This window comes from Nannospalax galili, unplaced genomic scaffold (genome assembly GCF_000622305.1).
Source record: "Nannospalax galili isolate Female #2095 unplaced genomic scaffold, S.galili_v1.0 scaffold150, whole genome shotgun sequence".
NCBI lineage: Eukaryota > Metazoa > Chordata > Mammalia > Rodentia > Spalacidae > Nannospalax > Nannospalax galili.
This window is the reverse complement of record NW_008329320.1, coordinates 252635-259922: the sequence shown is the minus strand read 5'-3', so window position 1 is coordinate 259922 and position 7288 is coordinate 252635. Positions and strand designations below refer to the sequence as shown.

The following is a 7288-nucleotide window of genomic DNA, read 5'->3' as shown; positions in this document are numbered from 1 at the left end:
ACCTACTGGGAGTCAAACTCTTAAGGAAGACTGATGCTTCCTCTCCCAGAAACTATCAATTGCTAATAGCTCCTCAGCTAGGAGTGGGAAAGCTTTCCCACTTCCCCTCTCCATGCTGGAATCTTGTCTGATTTGAGTTTGAGGTTTTGTACATGCTGTCACAACCACTGTGAGATCACATGTGCACCTGCCCTGTTGTATTCAGAAAACAGCTTCCTTACAGTCATCAACCACCTCTGGCTTTTACAATATTTCTGCCTTGTCTTCCACAATGATCCCCGAGCCTTGGAGGAGAGGGTGTGATATAGAAGTCACATTTAGGGCTGAGCATTCTACAGTTTCTTGTTCTTTGTGTGTGGACCAGTAGTAGCTTCTCCCATAAGGCCTATGACCTGTCTAGATATATATTCTTGGTGCTGATAATGGTGCCAGGTATGTGTTTCATCTTGTGGAGTGGCCCTTAAATTCAGTCAGAAAGTGGTTAGTTATTCCCATAATATTTGCCCCACTGTTGCACCAGAGAGTGTGTCTTGCCAGGTTGGTTATTATTGCAGATCACAGTGCTCACAGTTAGGTTAGACTCATGACTATTTTTCTTCTCTGGGGGCATGCAGAGCATCTTCTACCACTATGGAAATTAGCCAGTAGGAATGAAGCTTCAAGATCAGTACCAGCTTGATTTCTCCATGTTCTGTCTCAAATATATGGTGTCTTCAGCCTTACTGCCAAGTTCTGGGGGGTAATCAAGAACATTGACAATAACCTTCAATTTTGGAGGGGCCTAAGGGAACTTCCAAAGAAAACCCATTTCTGGGCCTGGGCTTTTTATTTGTTAGCCTGTGGTATCCAGCAGGAACACTGTACCCTGTTATAAGGTAACTCCATTTAAATTACTTTTATGTGTGTATGTATATATTTTAGGAAGTTTCTACAGTAGTAGGTTTAAAAACGACATTTTGAAAAGCTTTGCAGTGTTAGTTAGCATTTCTTCTGTTCCATTATTTCCCTTTCCCCCTTTATATCACTACATCTGTCTTTCTTTCTGTGAACCCCCCACCCCCATCCCCACCCCACTCCTTCCCCATCCGCCCTCTGTAGGGCCTCATGAATACTTTTAATTGCAAAGGAAACAGCTGCAATATCCTATATTTAATTAATGTGTGCATTAGTTTTTTTCTTGTTGCTGTGACTAAATACTTGCCAAAGAATTTAAGGAAGGGTTAATTTGGCTCACAGTTTGAGGGAATGTGGTCTATCATGGCAGGGAAGGCCTGATAGAGGAATGCCAGGTAGCTTGCCATATTCCTTCCTATTCAAGAATCAGAGAGAGGATGCTGGTGCCCAGCTTGTTTTATCTATTATACAGTCCAAGACTCCAGTGTGTGAGATACTTCTGTTTGCTTTCAGAGTATATTTTCCCTCCTCAGTTAATCCTTTTTAGAAACACCTTCATAGAAACATCTTTGAAGTGTGTTATTAAGGTGAATCTACATTCAGTCACGTTGACAATGAAGTTTAACCATCACAGAGTGCTGACACTTCCGGAGGAGGGAAAAGCTTTACAATAGAATATTTCTCAATGAATATCCTATATTGTACTTTCTCATGACAGCATCCTTTGATGCTCCATTTCCTGTATCACAGGATGAAGTGTCATGTTAGAGGCAGGAATGAGTATTGTTCTTCAGGATGAAGGGATTGCATATGCACTTCCTTCCCCTTCTTGGACTGGGTTCTGTGCATTTATGTATCCCAGGGAAAAATGACCTCCTGAGTGCTGGGATCAGAGGCAGGTTCCTGGACTCCTTTTATGAGCACACAGGAGCACACTCTTCTGGCTGTCTATCTGGCCTACAGAGTAACTCTATTCCTTCTCCTTGGCAGCAGCTTGTGGTTGCCATGGCACCGCTGGACTGTCTCTACTTTAGACTAGATTGATTTTACAACAGTGTCAGAGGTAACAATGGTCTTTGTGGCTGTCACCCTGAGGCTGACTCTTAAAATCAGCTCTTCTTTTTCAATCTAATGAGTTGGAATGGTGCCCAAAGTCTTCTTCCCTCAGTGCCTTCCTCCTTCCCAACTTCCCTCCTTCCCTCCCTCCTTCCCCCTCTCCCTCCCTCCCTCTCTTCTTTCTTTCTTTTCCTTCCTTCCTTCCTTCCTTCCTTCCTTCCTTCCTTCCTTCCTTCTTTTGTCTCTCTCTCTCTTTCTTTCCTTCTTTCTTCCTACATCATTTTTGGTGGGCTTGCTTGGATGCCTTTGGAATGCTGCTCTGACCATCTGCTGGTCATCTCAGTTTACATCAGTTGAGCACGCTGATAATGGAAAAAGCCAAAAACAGTTTGTGAATCAGGAGCTTTTGATGCTTCCTTATACACTGCCACAGATTGCAAATTGAATGGAGCCTAGGATAAAGAGACTGCTCTCTTTGCATAGTTGACCCACCCACTCAGCAGAAACCTTGGTCACACTGTCCTGTCCCTGTGGCTGATGCACCTATGCAGGTTATAAGGGTTCAACATAATGTATTGCTGTAAAATACATTTTGAACACCAATCTCTCCCCAATATCTTGAAAAGGTATGCCAACTTCATCTTCTAACCTTGGACAAAGTTCTTTAATGTTTTTCATTGATGTTATTTAGACACCGTGTTAATTCAAAAATAGTTCAATGTTTGAAACTCATTTTGGGTATTCTTTGGTTTAGGATGGACATCTTTCCAATCTGTAAATTATGGCTTTTTCAAACTTCCATGAAAAGACAAAATTTTGAGGCACACTCCTGAAATATATATGTGTGTGTTGCTAGATTAGTTTGAAGAGTGTGAACTTTTCAGATTTGTTAGCTGCAAATCCAAACAGTCACAGAGAGTGGTAGGGTATTTAAATAATCTATTCATCTTCTCAGGGGACAGGTCTTCGTGCTTCATTCATTCTTAAAGATCAAGCTGTCCTCAGATGTCAATGCTAACATTTATAAGCTAGATTAATCTAATTCTGATGATCTGGCCAGATTGCATTATTAATGATTGGGTTAAAAAACATTGTTCAAGAGTGTATTTCCCTCAGTTAAATCATTAGATCATCAAAAATTACTATGGAACTCTCTTCAATTACGAAAGTATTTTAAGTTGTTAGCAATATTTGGAAACACCCTTATGAATAAGTATCTTATTGCTTAATAAAGCGAGTAAGGCTAGGGAATGTAACTCAGTTGCTACAATGTTTGTCTAGCATGCATGAAGCCCTGGGTTCTAGCCTCAGCACCACATAAAGTCAAATACGGTGGCACATGTCCATAATCTCAGCACTCAGAAGGTGGAGGCAGGAGGATCTGGAGTTCAAGGTCATCCTTGGCTATATATCAAGTTCAAGGCCACCTGGAGCTCGTTGAGATCATAAATAAATAAGTAAATGTGGGGATTTCAAACCCAAGGACCTGTAAATCCAAGCTGATCTGTTTATTATTAGACAGTTTTTAAGTAGACCTGGAATTTTCTGCTTTTGAAAATTTTGTGTTGTTATTCAAATGAGGACAGTATGGAAAGCTGAAGCTTTATGCTACTAGTCAGCCAAATGACCCATCTGTTCTATCTCAGCACCAACTTTTCCAGGTGCTACAGCAGAGAGCATGATGGGAGAAAGATAAAGCCAAAAACCCAGTCGTCGTCCCTCCACTTGCTATGTGGAATCGGGGGCAATTTAAGTCTGTAAGCCTCACTTTGTTTTTGCATTTAAGATTTATGAGTCAAGTCTATAAATGAGAACAAATAAGGCAATGAGTAAGTGTAGAGGCTGAAGTCAAGGTATAGAAGAGCTGCATTCATGAACTTCTAAAGGCAGGAAGGAACGGGGAGACATAATGAAGTAAATAAAAGATTATATCTGATCAAATGAGATGTCACCTCAGGATGTCACCTCAGGATGTCACCTGGGATCCAAAGTGGTGATCCCAGCTAAAAGTGCAACCAACTAAAGAATTTTTGAAGGAGGCAACAGTTCAGGCAACAGTCTGGATACCAAGGAGGATACAAGCAATCTAGATGACGCCTCAGACCATTTCCAGAAAGCATTATATCAATCAAGGTAACTCAGAGTCAGAAAGACAAAAATCAAATGACTGTCATATGCAGATAATAGCTTATAACATTCATATGCGTGTTTATAAATGGGGGTGAGTGAGGGTGGAGGCTGTCAAGTTATAAAGGAAGCATGAGAAGGGGAAAGCAGTGTTGAGGAAGGGGGTGAGCAAAAGAGTACAAATGCCATGACAGCAGAAAGGAGGCTACAGGGGCGTGGAGTCGTGCAGAGTGTCGGTCAGAGGAGAAGTGGGGTAGAAATAAAAAAAAAAAAAACATGTTTTGGTCAAAAATGCCATAATGAAACATAATTCTGTGTGTGCTAATTTAAAAATAAGAAAAACCTATGGTTTTATAAAACATGGACTTATTATTTGCATGAAGGGATCTTGGTGCATCTGTGAGCCTGATCTTCTAGATCAGAACATAGAAAGAATGGGAAGGATGGAACACAAGCATCTCTAGTAGCCAGAGGAGAACTCGCAGCCTTCAGACGCTTCACATTCTCCCTATAAACTAAATTTCCTTCTGAAGCAGGGTTGGAAATGAGTATCTCTATAAAACAACACATTAAAATATATCTATCCAGCTAAATATTTGATAAAATAAGTAATTTTCTATAAGTTTGTATAAATTTCTGTCATTTGAATCATAGCTGTTTTTCAGTTAACAGATTTCCTAGGTTATCTGGTTATTAAGACACCCTAACCATAGTGTGTGGACTCAAATAAGAGATAGCCAGATAAAACTGTGTTAATTTACTCTGTGGATTAAGTTAGCAAAAACCCAAATAAATGAACTAGAGAGACAGCTGAGCTGGTACCCAAATACCTGAGTTCAGTCCCTGGAACCTGCAAGGTAGAAGGGGAGAACTGACTCCGCTAAGTTGTCCCCTGACTTCCACTTGTTCTGTGGCATGTGCATACACTCACAAACACATATACAACAAATGAACGACTGGGGAGCTCACAAGCCCCAGAGGTGAACCTACTACTGTTATTCTGCTAAATGCACATAATATCAAGCTTCCATTTAAATGTGTATCTCTATATCCATAGATTAGTGCAGTTCTCAGACCTAATGGAAGAAACATCTTTATGCAGTGGATGATGGTCAATGCAGAAGCTCACAGCTGGCCAAAGTACAGAGAATAGTTGTCAGTGGAGGGCTCAGCCACAAATGGGGCATCTATATCATCCCACCACCACCAGGTGCAGGGACTCTTTCGGAAGAGAAAGCAGAAAGATTGTAAGCACAAATTGAATTCAGTGGGTTACTTACAAGAAAGAGGACATGAAATTGGGAGGGGTTCAGAACGTGGGGATGTGGAACTGGGAGGAGTTAAGGGGAGTAGTGGGGATGAATAGGATCACAGTATGTATGTTAAAAGAAATTCTCAAAGAATTAATAAAATATGTTAAAATTTTCAAAGAGAACACAAATAAGTTGCTCTATAACCACGAACAAGGTGCAAAAGAATGAGTATGTAGAAAAAGACTATAAAAATACCATATAATTAAAGTCAAATACAGAAATAACCTAAATTTTAAATAATTAAACCTTATAGTTTTACCTATCGGCCATTGCCTTAAGTTCGATAACTTAGAGCTCACTAAGGAGAATAAGCACTGCTTTCTTCTTTATTTTGCCTCAGTGTGTTCTGGCATTGCACATGGAGGTCATTAACACACAGTGAACATGCCCCTTCTTGTTTTAGTTGTTGATGTGTTAGCTCAGATTTATTGCCTTCCTCCAATGTTGACTAACCCATTTGGCAAAAATAAAAGTGGGAATAAAGAAGTGTTGTGTTTCAGAAATTGCATAACTCATTATGGCTACCAGCGTGTTTTCTTTTCATGACTATTTAAAAAATTGGTGAATAAAAGTTGCATGTTTGTTATATAGCATAATATTATAAAATATATCTGAGTTGTGGAATGGCTAAATCAGGCTAATTAATGTACACATTACCTCACATACTTATGGTTACTAGCATATTTTGCTAACAAATTGAGGAAACATGGCAATGTTTTCTTTCTTCTTAACTTCTCACTAATGAAACCGCCATCTATTTTCATTAGAGAATTCTTTCATAGTCACAAGGAATCTTAGCAATAACACTTACTTACATTCAGTTTTCTTTTTCAGTAAATAACCTAGAATCTCTCTGTCTCTGTCTCTCTGTCTCTGTCTCTGTCTGTCTGTCTGTCTGTCTCTCTCTCTCTCTGTCTCTCTCTCTCTCTCTCTCTCACACACACACACACACACACACACACAATTCCACGGTGTGACTCCCTGTCCCTGAACCCTGGGTAAAACTACTTTGACTATAGATATGGTAAATTTGATTTGGTGAGTAGATTTCAGGCTAAAATACAACTCAGAGGATTAAAAGCTGGACGCCCGTCTGAGGCTACACTTCTTTTGTGGGATATCTTCAGGCAACAGGAACCTGGCATTATCAGCATGTTAGCAAAATATTGCAAAATACAGGAACAGATTTTTTTTCAAACCACAAAACACACAGGGACCAAGCTAATCTTCTCTGTATCATTCCAATTTTAGTATATATGTTGCCGAAGCGAGTGTCAGCATGCATGAGACCCATGCAAACTCAAGCAGACAAAAATTCAGCGTAAAACTGGGGAAATGGACAGCAGAACCCAGTCTTAGCTGAAGGAATATTGGCAACTGATTACTACTGGGTGAGGAAGAGCTGATCTTCCTAAAGTGAGGGTCTCTAGATAGGCTGAGTAGAGCTTAATAGAAGAACTTGTACTGGGGGACTTCTGGAGACACTAACTTGATGCAATAGGCTTTAACACTAATGACAGAATGTATGAATTCCAGTGGGGGAGGTATGGGAGAATGCCAGTGGGGAGGGGGTATAAAGATGATTAAGATTGATTCAGATGTTCTGTATGAAACACACAAAAATTCAATAAAATTAAAAAAAAATAGCTAATGAAATAACAACCCCCTTCCCCCCCGCAAACCTTCCCTGAGTTCCGGTTTACTTAGCTGCACTGGAGATTTAACAGGGAGACACGACAATGAATGAACGAGTTGTGCTCAAAGTGTTTGTCTCTCAGATAAGGGGAAAGCTGGTACTGAAAAGTGGTTCAGAGACTGAATTAGTTTTGGTGTTTGCAGTCTATGGAGGGATGATGAAGAGTTTTTTTCCTCTAAAAAATAAAGCATTGAGGGAGGGC

At 40.1% G+C, this 7288-nt stretch overlaps 1 non-coding gene across 1 annotated transcript; it reads right to left on the bottom strand.

The window, feature by feature from the left end:
- Positions 1-6560: 6560 nt before the first annotated feature.
- LOC115070802 lies at positions 6561-6663 on the bottom strand. Its single transcript, XR_003849936.1, has one exon. It is a non-coding gene; the product is annotated as a U6 spliceosomal RNA (small nuclear RNA).
- Between the last annotated feature and the right edge of the window lie 625 nt (positions 6664-7288).